The sequence below is a fragment of the Diceros bicornis genome, chromosome 24 (genome assembly GCF_020826845.1).
Source record: "Diceros bicornis minor isolate mBicDic1 chromosome 24, mDicBic1.mat.cur, whole genome shotgun sequence".
Lineage (NCBI taxonomy): Eukaryota > Metazoa > Chordata > Mammalia > Perissodactyla > Rhinocerotidae > Diceros > Diceros bicornis.
This window is the reverse complement of record NC_080763.1, coordinates 41,085,602-41,096,840: the sequence shown is the minus strand read 5'-3', so window position 1 is coordinate 41,096,840 and position 11,239 is coordinate 41,085,602. Positions and strand designations below refer to the sequence as shown.

Sequence of the window (11,239 nt, the reverse complement as noted above, 5' to 3'; positions counted from 1 at the left end):
TCAATTATACTCTGAAAAAAAAAAAAAAAGGAAGAGGGGAGCTTTTGTCTTGACCTCACTTGTGAAATTGGGTGACCGTGATGATTTTGTATGAAAAGCCTTGAGGAGAAGGTGCCGTGTCTGCAGGCGCTCTCCCTCTCCAGATGTACAGTGATCTGGCATTTTCTTTTCCTGCTGTAGCCCATCTCAGGGCAGTTCTAAGTGTACACGTTGGCCCACTGGTGCCATAGTCCCAGGGGTTCATCTCTCTTTACGCCAGGCAGCTGCAGCTCTGATAGTTCACACGTACCGCAGGCTGGCTGGGGATGGGGCCAGCCCACTTGAAGGATTTTTGCTTATGTTCAAAAATAACACAAGATGTCATATTTCAAAACCATTCCAGGGGCCGGCCCCGTGGCTTAGCGGTTAAGTGTGCGCGCTCCGCTGCTGGCGGCCTGGGTTCGGATCCCGGGCGCGCACCGACGCGCTGCTTCTCTGGCCATGCTGGGGCCGCGTCCCACATACAGCAACTAGAAGGATGTGCAACTATGACATACAACTCTCTACTGGGACTTTGGGGGAAAAAATAAATAAATAAATAAATTATTAAAAAAAAAAAAACCATTCTGTCTTCTGAAAACCTTGGAGCATTTCATGAATATCTGCCTTACCCTGGAAGGCAGACAGGGGGCATCAGTCCATTTACTTAGGAAGCATCGCCGCGAGAGCCCATGAGCGCTGTCCCTGTCCTTACATACAAGGTCAGAATTAATCAGTTTGCCGGATTCCAGGAAGAGCCTCTCAGTTCTCAGTTCTCGTCCACCGCCTGTTCTTATTTTGGGGAATGGCTAACTTGCTTAGTTTTCTAATATTACAGCCACAACAGATTGGAAGCAGTCAATTTAAAAGGCTAACACTAAAAGCAGGAAGAAGCAATGACTTACAGGTTAACAGAAAATTTAAAACATTAGGAGGCAGGCCGGCCCTGTGGCTTAGCGGTTAAGTGCGCGCGCTCCGCTGCTCGCGGCCCGGGTTCGGATCCCGGGCGCGCACTGACGCACCGCTTCTCCGGCCATGCTGAGGCCGCGTCCCACATACAGCAACTAGAAGGATGTGTGGCTATGACATGCAACCACCCACTGGGGCTTTGGGGGAAAAAATAAATAGATAAGATTATTAAAAAAAACATAAGGAGGCAGACATTCTGGGATCTTTTCCTTTGAAAAGCAGCATTCTGGGAGCATTTGAGGGAAACAGGGCAAACAGCCCCACACGTCCCTATTCCTTGAGCATCAGAGCCTTGTATAATCATCCCAAGTCTCCAACAAAAGGAAATTATAGTCCACGAGCTTTGGTTAAGAAGTCAAGGAAACGGAGTATATGTTAGATTGCCAACAAAAAAACCTCAGAGGCGTACTTTCTTCCCTCATTATAGAGAGAGCAACAGAGTTTTATTCTACTTCTGTTATGTACCTCATATTCGTCCTTGGAAGCACCTTAGAAGTACTGAATTGGTGGTGAGGGACTGAATGATATTGGCATAAAGTGGGGTTTTTCTAAACTGTGTGAACCCAATGTTGGGCTTGAGAGGGATCAGCGAACATTAGGCCTGCAGACGGCCATCCATACGGCAGTTTTGCACACGCTGTTGTATTGTTCAACCCAGGATGTGCAGTTAGCGGCATCGCAGACTATAACCACTGTGCCGTCCTACCACCCAGCCCTATTTCACTGCTACCCGGACCAAAACCCTTCAGGGAGTGTACGCCTCATAGTTTTATTTTTTTTTATGCCCCTCTCCCCTGCCCCTGGACCATTAGCTTCTGGTTGGACACAATTCGTTTTCTTGCCCGTGGTCCTTAGGATGTGCTTAGGATACCTGGTACTTAGGATGTGCTCAATGCACAGTTCTTGAATGAGGAACATCTGACGTGGTGAACGACACAGGACAGTATCTCAGAAATCCCAAATTGCGTGAAACTCATAATATTGGCCACAGATGCCGTAGGAGGTGAAGAAACACTCGACCAGGGAGCACCCACAAGCTCTGTGCCAAGCGGGAAACGGAGTGGAGTAAGACACTCACACAACCAAGGACAGAAGCACAAGTGTCACTGTGTACTAGGGTGGGGGGTGCTCTAAGGACAGTGAGTCAGGCCTCAGAGATCAGGGAAAGCTTAGTAGATGGGGTGGCGCTTGAACTGGGTGTTGCAAGAATTTGCAGGGGAAGGACATTCCAGAAAGAGGAAACAACCAGGGCAAAGACACAGAGGCCCAGGCACAGGAACGCTGAGTCGTTTCTTTACAAATGCAGACACGTGGACCTGGCTGAGGGCCTTAGGATTTCGTCCTTGGGATGAGAGAAGGTCACAGAAAGAGTGTGCGCTGCATATTCTTGAAACATGATCCTGGCAGGAATGCTGAGGGTGAACTCGAGGTGGCTGAGACGACAGCGGGAGTTCGGTCAGGAGACTACTGTAGGATTAACCACTCGATACCTTGAAGGTATAGGGTTGACAGCGTTTGGCGACCTGCTGGATGTGGGGGAGGGCGCTGGGAAGAAGAGAGGGGACTGAGCTTATCCCCGGGTTTCTGGCTTAGGCTGGAGCTCTTACTTGCTGAGGCCAGGAAGACGGGGAGGAGGAAGGTGGAATGAAGGGATGAGTCATGAATTACTTCTGGACATTCTGAGTTTCGAGGAATCTGAGGGACAGCCAAATCGTCAGGTTATATTTGAGATATAGGGGAAATGACTCAGATTATCGCCTCTCTAGGTGGGACCTACTGATAAAAGCGATTTGGGCAGGGAGCTCAAGAAAGAGAGCAGAGAAGAAACCTGGAGAAGGTGTGCAGTTAGGGAAGGACAGGCCGTCAAGACTAGAAAGGAGGCAGGAGGAGAAACGGGGGAGCAAGTGCTTCCAGGAGCGAGGGCCTGATAGACGTCAGAAGGCAGAGTGAGGCCAGGTAAGGACCCAAGTGTCACCTGGGTTTGGCGATGGAGGTAAACCTGGCTGTGGGTGGAAGCAGTTAGGGCCTTCCCTGAACCTCTCGGGGTCTCTGCAACATGAAGGAGCCGGGCCAGGGCATCTGTAGTGTCTTCTGGCTGTTATCTGTGTGCGCGTGCACCTTCATTGTAACCCATCTTAGAGTCTGTCAACTGAGCAGACACGGTCCCGTCATTTTGCCCAGATTTGCCAGTGACACAAACAAACACACGTTTCAGCTTGGATCATGAAACAGCCTTGATTACAGAAGCGAGTGAGCTAATCTCAATGGCACAGTGTCAGCAAGGACCCTTTAAATACCCAAGGACACCAGGGTGTGTGTGCTGCCTTCTCTCAGGCCTGTTTAGGGGGTTGCCTGGCTTGTTAATCAGCCAGGACGTGCATTTCGGGGCGCTTGTCATTTTTCTCTGCCTACCAACTCTACAGCATCAAAGAAGACATTCAGGACTAAAGTTCTTTGAAATCTTAGGCCATTTAGGCCAAGTGCTACAGCTACTGCTGTTGCAAGGACTTGAGGCCGTCAGCTTGGAAAACGTTTGTTCTGCGGGTGTTTGGGGCCAGTTGTTTGCAGCAAGATTCTGAGATTTGGTGGAAGGAGGCTCCTGCAGTGTAACGGCCTTCTCTGCTCAGGAAGCGTCTTGAACTGTCAAGAATTGTCATCAAGAGCAACAGGTTTCCTGCAGACACGTGGACCTATATGACACAAGCCCCTGCCACTCCGGGAAAGGGATCAGGCACACCGCGACTGTGGGTTTCCCCAAAGCGCAGAGCCCCGCCTGCCCTGACGGTGATGGTGGCGGTGCCACAAATGCCCACAAATGCGTGGGTTCCGCTGCCCTAACCCAGGTGCCAAGGCCGCGCCTCTGGGTGTCTGCCAGGTGGGGCTCAAGGCCTCCCCCGGCTTCCTGGGCACGCTGCCTATCACCCAGCACTTCTAATATTATCACATGTTCAGAACTGCCAAGCCTGCCAAGAGCAAGGAGAGGAGAGAACACTCCAGCAGATTCAAAAGCATGTCTCCGGGGAGCAGAACAATAGATTTCTCTTTCTCCTTAGTGGAGAAGTCTTCCTTACTCACAGCCTCTTCCTGAGTCAGTTTCTGTCGGGAAGTTTTTGTTTGCAGCCATAGTAATTGGAGGATTTAATTTCCCATCATAGCACGCATGTGCACAGAACTTCAAATTTGTAGCACATTCTCATCGTCCTTATTTTCTGTGATTTTCATGACAGCTTCTACAGAGAAGACAGGGCGAGAACTGGCCCCACTTTCTAGATGTGGAACCATGGGGAGGGGAGATGGTGCTCCCCCGCTCAGCCAGCCGGGAACACAGAGCCGGAATGAGAGAGACCACTCAGGAGATTCTCATCCAGTGAGTTTTTCACGCTGCCAGCCCACCCCAGCGTTGGCAACACTGACATTATCAAGGCTGCATTTAGGTTTCAAATCAAAAACAAACAAATAAGCCAGATTCCCAGTGTGCAGTAGTTTAAACCAAAATGATGAAGCTGGAAGGGCGAGCAGCAATCAGCGCCGTGACTGAAGAGCAGCTGTGCAGCTCACGTGTGTAGCAACCCAGGAAGTAGCTGAGCGTAGAGGAGACTTCCCTGGTACATGGTAATTCAGAGAACACGAAACCACCTTCACGGCCTGCAGTGGGCTCAGCCAGCCCTGCCCGGTTTATGGTATATATAAAGCTGGGACTCGGACGGTTTTCTTGCTGCATACACAGGTAATCAACATAACTGGAGGGTTCTGCCCTGCTGTTTAAACACACACACACACACACACACACACACACAGCCTTCCAGGCTGGTGCTCTCCCTCTCGCAGCCGACTTCTCGCCTGTTACTTAAAGCTGATGCTGTTCTTTGCAAAGTACTTTATTATTATTATTATTTTGTGTGAGGAAGATCAGCCCTGAGCTAACATCCATACTAATCCTCCTCTTTTTGCTGAGGAAGACCGGCTCTGAGCTAACATCTATTGCCAATCCTCCTTTATTCCCCAAAGCCCCAGTATATAGTTGTATGTCATAGCTGCACATCCTTCTAGTTGCTGTATGTGGGACACAGCCTCAGCATGGCCGGAGAAGCGGTGTGTTGGTGCGCGCCCGGGATCCGAACCTGGGCCGCCAGCAGCGGAGCACGCGCATTTAACCACTAAGCCACGGGGCCGGCCCAGGATTTTATTTTTTTAGGAATAAAGTTTGTCAATTGCACTTTAATAGTTTTATGTCTATTAATACTTATTCCTTGGAGTATAATAATAGAAGTGTTTAGTTATGTTAAATGATGTTATTAACTAATACAATCAAGATTCACATCTTTTTTTAAGTTGGGAGGAGTAACTTAGAGATGATCTTTTCCAGTTCTCTTATTTCACAGATTCAGAAACTCAGAAGTGACCCAAAGGTACACAGCTAATTAGTGGCACTAACAAGGGCTAGAACCCAGCATCCAGTCCCGTGCATCTGACACACTTTATATTTTTATTTTATAAAAGCAGCACAATTAAGCATACCTAGAGAAGTATCCTGAAGTACTCCGGTTCCTGTGCTCAGGAGATGACTCATCGCCACCCAGTACGGTGCTCAGTTACTGGGTGGCAGCTTTTGGTGAAGAAGGTGACCTACCCAGGGAAGTTAACACCCTACGAACACATAGTAGGACCTCAATGGGAAGAGACAGACTAACACTTGGAGAACTGGCAAAAAGAAAACAAAGCAGCAGCAGCTGAGAGCAGAGCCAGGATGAGGACCAGCCCTCCACGCCCAGATCAGGACTTCCCTGATGGGGCACCCCAGAAACGGCCCCCCACAGTGTGAGATTTTCATCTATGTTTAGCCAATAGCACTTATTTAAGTCATCACGAAGGGGGCAAGCCAGGCTAGGGACAGGGAAATGGGAACATAAATTTCCAGAACACCAATTACCACCCTGGGACCCTGTGCAGGGCCCCTCCCTCCTGCCCCCTTGCCTCAGTTTACCCATTCGTACAACAAGGAGTTGGATTAGCCAGAAGAAGCATTCCAGCTTCTGTTCTAATCTTCCTGTGGAGACTGAACACAGAAACAATTAAAAATCATGCTCACACACTAAGACTTGTACGGGGTCGCTGCTGAAGCTAGCTAACCAACAGCAAACCTGAAACAGACCTGAATAACTTCCCCAGGCTTATTCAATTGGCCACCGCTTCCCCACGAGTGGTGGTGGACATGCTCGCTGCAGGGAAGAGACGTGGGGAAGCAGTAGCAAAAATTTTGCTTTTCGGGAGACATTTTGTACGTTGCACGAACAGCCCCCACTGCCAAATGAGTCAGAATTTCCGAATGGCATAATTGTGGAGCCTTCTTGTGGTTCCCTCACTGGGCCACTTCTGAAAGGGAGGCCTGGGGGCGGGGTTTCCTGTGCACAATTCCAGAGATGACAGCGGGGCTCTCCCTCCATCCTTTGCCAGACTTTTCTTTCCAGATAGGTTTTCATTTCCACTCCTTTCTGTAGCAGTGAGTAATGCTGAAGGCAAGTTGGAAGTTTTTATAGCCTTTCTAGTTGTAAATTCCCCCATTCTCCAGCATCGCTTGCTCAACTTTTTTCCCTTCCGTATGGACCACTTTGGAGTGGCAAAAGACTGCCATAGAATTAACAAAAAAATAAGGTCTTGTTTTTATGTCAGGCTTAAGGAAAACAATGGGAGAGCGTTCTGAAAAGCACCAAGCCCTGTAAAACTGAAGATACTACTACTAATAATGAACTAACATCTGCATGGTACTTTGCAGTTTACAAAATATTTTTATCACATATTTCTCACCTATGAAATATTGCTAACCCCATTTAACAGATGAGAAAACCGAGGTTCTAAGAGGTTATGTGGCTTGCTAAGGTTTGCTCAGTTAAGTAGCAGAGCTGGGCCTGGAATTTGGGTCTCTCAGCTCTGAACTGGTGCTCTGCACCACATGAGCAGTGAGAGGATGGTTCATCTCTACGATGCACACAGAAGCACTGCACTGTGACCTCCTTGGGGGGAGGAGTCTATGCCTCATTCTCCTCCATATTCCCAGAGGCTAGCACATAGTACGTGCTCAGGAAATGTCTGATGAAAGACTAACTAGCCATATGCCAGAAACTGTAGTGGTCATGCTATACCCAGTTCTGGGTGCTCACAACACCAGGCACATATCCATTCAAGATAGGTTCCTATTATTAGACCCAATAACAGAACAGGAAACCAAGGATGAGTAACGAGCTAAAAGTTGCAAACTTGAGCAACTGGACACCAGACCTTGAGCTCTTTACTCCCAGCTGCACCAAACCATCTCTTACCGCGGGAAACTGGCTTCCCAGGCCAGCGGCCCCACCCTTCTAGCAGCATGGCAGGGCCATCTCAATCCTTGCAAATCTCCTGTTTGTGCCTTTGTTTCTGTCATAAGACAGAACTCATTAAACTTTTCCTAACTACCTGGAGGATCTGTCAGAGGTTTAATGAGGAGATACATGTGAAATCATTTGGAAAAGCAAAGAGCATTAGCCAAATGGCAAGTATTATAATAATTGTTCACCGCTGTCTGCACCTTCAGCTTGACTGTTGTAACCTCAAGGCCTGAGGCAGCGCCTTGGATGGAGTCAGGATGATAATGAGCAACATAATAGGACACTGAGAGGCGGTCAAGGACAAGGATGGGAGAGGCCCTTTGGATCTCCTATGATCCTGTGACTAATAAAAAATGGGTCCTAAGTTAGGAGGTGTGGCTGATATTCTGGCATTCCAACTCACGCTAGGTCTACCCCAGTGTTAATTCTGGGCTTTGGCATCCTTCTTCCTTACCTTCAGTTTGGAAAAGACACACACACACACACACACACACACACACATTACTATCGGGTCCTGTTTTACAATTTAATCTCTCTCTTAGAACACTGATTTCTACACTGATTTATTCAACAAACATTGACAGAGGGCCTGCCACCTCACTAAGAAACAAAAGAGGAAAACACCCTCTGGGAAGCATTAGATTTGGGCCAGTTACTTAACTCCTCAAACCCAGCCTCCTTTTCCTCATCTGCGAAATGGGCGCAGCCACACTTAAGTCGTGAAGACTGGCGCCCACATGGTGCATAGTTCTGTAAATTGTATCCTTAGCGGCTCTGATCCGCATCCAAAGGAGCTGGACCCAATCGTGCAAACATGTAATTACTCGGACAAAGATCAGGGCTGGGGCAGAGGACAGTTCAAAGGGCCTGAATACCCGGGAGCTGAAAGGCACAGAGGCAGATCAGATTTAGACATTCCGCTGCAAGGTTAAAGAGTCCCGGAGTCGCAGGACTGGGGGTTGGTGGGCGGGTGGGAGGATGTGTCCATAGGGAGTGGCGCGCGGGGAGAGAAAGGGGAGGCACATTCTAGGGCCTAGGGTTTGCGGGAGGTACATGCCTTGTGGCTCACCCGCCATCGCCTCTGCTTGGCATCCTGGGGTCTCCCATCCCAGCCTGGGGTCCAGAGATCCCATGCGCGGTGGCTCCGGGGACTGCGGGGTGGGAGGGGCCGGATGGGGCGCTCCCACTGTCAGGCTGGCTGATAGGTGGCACTTCCTTCTTGGATTTCGCGCCTCCGGGAGGGGTGCCCCTGTCTTTGCCCTCACCTTGGCTCTGAGAGGGCAGACCTGCCAGCCCCCCACCTGTCCCCCCAAGTCTGGACGCGCAGAGGAAGTCCCTCCTGAGATGCAACTTTCCCCGGGGGAGAGGGCTCGGCGCCATCCCCAAGGACGAGCCCGGGCGGAGGCAGGCGGGGGCCGGGGGCTCGGGGCGGCTCCCGGGCCGGAGGGGGCAGCCCTGGGCGCGGGGCGGGGCGGGAGGTGAGGATGGGGAGCCGCCACGACAGCGGTCCCTGTCCCGCGGGGGGTCTGCGATAGGGCCCGGCCGGCCTGGGGCGGGGCACCGGGGCCCTCCGCCGAGCGCGCGGGGTCGGGCGCGTCCCTCTCCCGCCAGGCCGGGGCGGGGCGGCCCAGGGGCGGCTCCCGCGGCGGGTCCCGGAGGGGACCGGACGGGGGCGGGGGCGAGTGTCCGGCCCCGCCCCGGCCCCGCCCCGCCCCGGAGCCGCCGGGGACGCAGGGAGGAGGAGGGCGGCTCGGTGGATCCGCCCGCGGCGCCGCGCTCCTGCACGCTCCGGGCCGGGTAAGTGGCGCGGGGCCGGCGGCCCGGCCGGGGGCTGGGAGGGTCGGGGCCTCAGCCCCCAGCCCAGCCCAGCCCTGACGCGTCCCCCAGGGATCAGGGTCGCGGGAAGTCGAGGGGACCTGGGGGGGGCGCGCCCGGCGCGGGGGCGGGGGCCCTGGCGTGACAGCTGCGGGCGGGCGCGCGGGCGGGTATTTTTAGTTTAAACCCAGCAGTGCCCCGCCGCCTGCAAAATCCCCGAGCCTTTCCGCTCCCCAACCCTGGAGGTTCGGCCCGCAAGAAAAAGCCCCGGGCAGCGCGTCCTCGGCGGGCGGGGCGCCGCCTCCAATCTTCGCTCTGCTTCCCCTTGGGGCGAGCGGACCTGTCACCGCGGGCTCGTGCCGCCCCGTGTCCTCCGCCTGGGCAGTAAACGCGGGCAGAGGTACCCCCTCCTGGCACCACGAGCTCGCTCCGTAGTGGCTGAGAGAGCCCAGAGCCCGCGGTAAGGAGGGGAAGTCGCACCTGGCAGGCTCAGTTTAGTTCAGACATCTCCTGGCTGTGCAGCCTTGGGCAAGCCGCTCAGCCTCTCTGAGCCTCATCCCACATCTCTAAAGGATGGGGTAGTGAGGGAGCCTCAAACGGATTCTGACTCCCCTTGGGGTCTTCAGATCTTGACTCCAAACAGTGGACCTGGTGGATGGGGCCCCGTGGTCAACCCTGGACCGTGCTGCACACAGCCTGGCTCACCTCTGCTCCAGATCTCTAAGGCAGGGGACTTCAGCTGGGGTGGGGTAATAATGAATATTATTATGTTATCACTTCGGCCCTGAAGTGCTGGCCCAAGGCTCGCAGGTTCCTGGTCTCCTTGACTTCTGAAAGGGTTAAATTCCTCCTGGCACTGTGAGGGGCTTCCAGGAGTGGGGGCAGGAGATAGTGGGACAAAGTGACCATCCTTCCAGAAAAGGGAACATGTCACAAAATCACCATCCTTCTGAGATTTGCAGAGCAGCCTCCTTCATCCATCAAGATGGAGGAGAGGAAACAGGCCCAGAGAGGGAGAGTGATTTGCCCAGAGCCACACAGCCAAGAACAGAACTTGGCTCTCTTCAGGGGCTCGGCCCTGCGTCCTGCACAGCTGGGGCAGCCAACAGCTACCAGGGGTCAGGAGCTGGGAGGCGGGAGGGGCGTGCCTGTGCCAGCGGGCTGTTTTGCTCCGTTTCCTGTAACCGTGCCCCAGCGGGGCTCTCTGGCACGTGTGGGTCTGCACATTCCTCAGGCAGGACCACACGGGGCCGGCTGACAGCCACAGCTGTGCCAAGCCTGCTAGCCCTGAGGGCATCGTTTTCAGCCAGAGAGGCCCCTCTGAGGGCAGCTGGAGGGGGAGTGGGCTGGGAAGGCTTATTTCTGGAACTCATGTCTTGCTGGGGGTCCTGAGGATTTGCTGGCGGCCCAGAGGGGAGTGATGAGAATCTGGACTCAGGTTTCTGTCTCAGGGCCCCTGCAGGCACCCTTCAGGGTGAGCCTGAGCTCCTTCCGTGCCCATGGGAACAACCCTCTAGCCCAGTACTTTGCATGTTCTCCAGCAGCCTTGGACCTGACCAGGGCTGGGTGACCTCTCCACCTCTTGAGGCAGAAACCTGGGGCGTGGCTATTAAGGGATTCTGGCTTGGCTGCGGGGTGACCTCTGCTCTGGGGAGGCAAGACTGGGCAGGTCAGGCACAACCTGCCAAGGACCCTGGAGCCCCTGGGAGTCCAGAGGGCAGCGGGGCCTCCCGTGTTGCCCAGCTGTTAGGAATGGGGGTGGCCACGTCAGACTACCTGGGTCCAGTCCTCCACCTTTGGCCGTGGGAAAGTCGCTTCACCTTTCATGGCTTGAATTTCCTTCCCCTTGAGTGGGGGATAATCCTAGCGCCTGCATCTTAGGAGCCGTGAGAATTCAGTGAGACATTCCATGAACAGCGTTTGTATGGTGTCAGACACAGCACATGTGAGCAGCTGTCCCAGTTTGGGGTGACAGGGCCTGGTGGGGACACCTGAGTTCCCTCCTCGTTAGCTCTGCCCTTTCCCTCTCTGCCTTGATGTCACCCGTCTGTCAAATTGTGGGTGGCCTTGGA

The 11,239-nt window shown here is 53.2% G+C and overlaps 1 protein-coding gene across 1 annotated transcript in view; it reads left to right on the top strand.

Annotated features, from left to right (window-relative positions):
* Positions 1 to 9,129: 9,129 nt before the first annotated feature.
* SYNE3 (spectrin repeat containing nuclear envelope family member 3) overlaps positions 9,130 to 11,239 on the top strand; it is a 99,357-nt gene continuing 97,247 nt past the window's right edge. The window contains exon 1 of the mRNA XM_058567646.1: positions 9,130 to 9,149. The gene's annotated coding sequence lies outside the window, so the exon portion shown is untranslated. The remainder of the gene's footprint in view (positions 9,150 to 11,239) is intronic.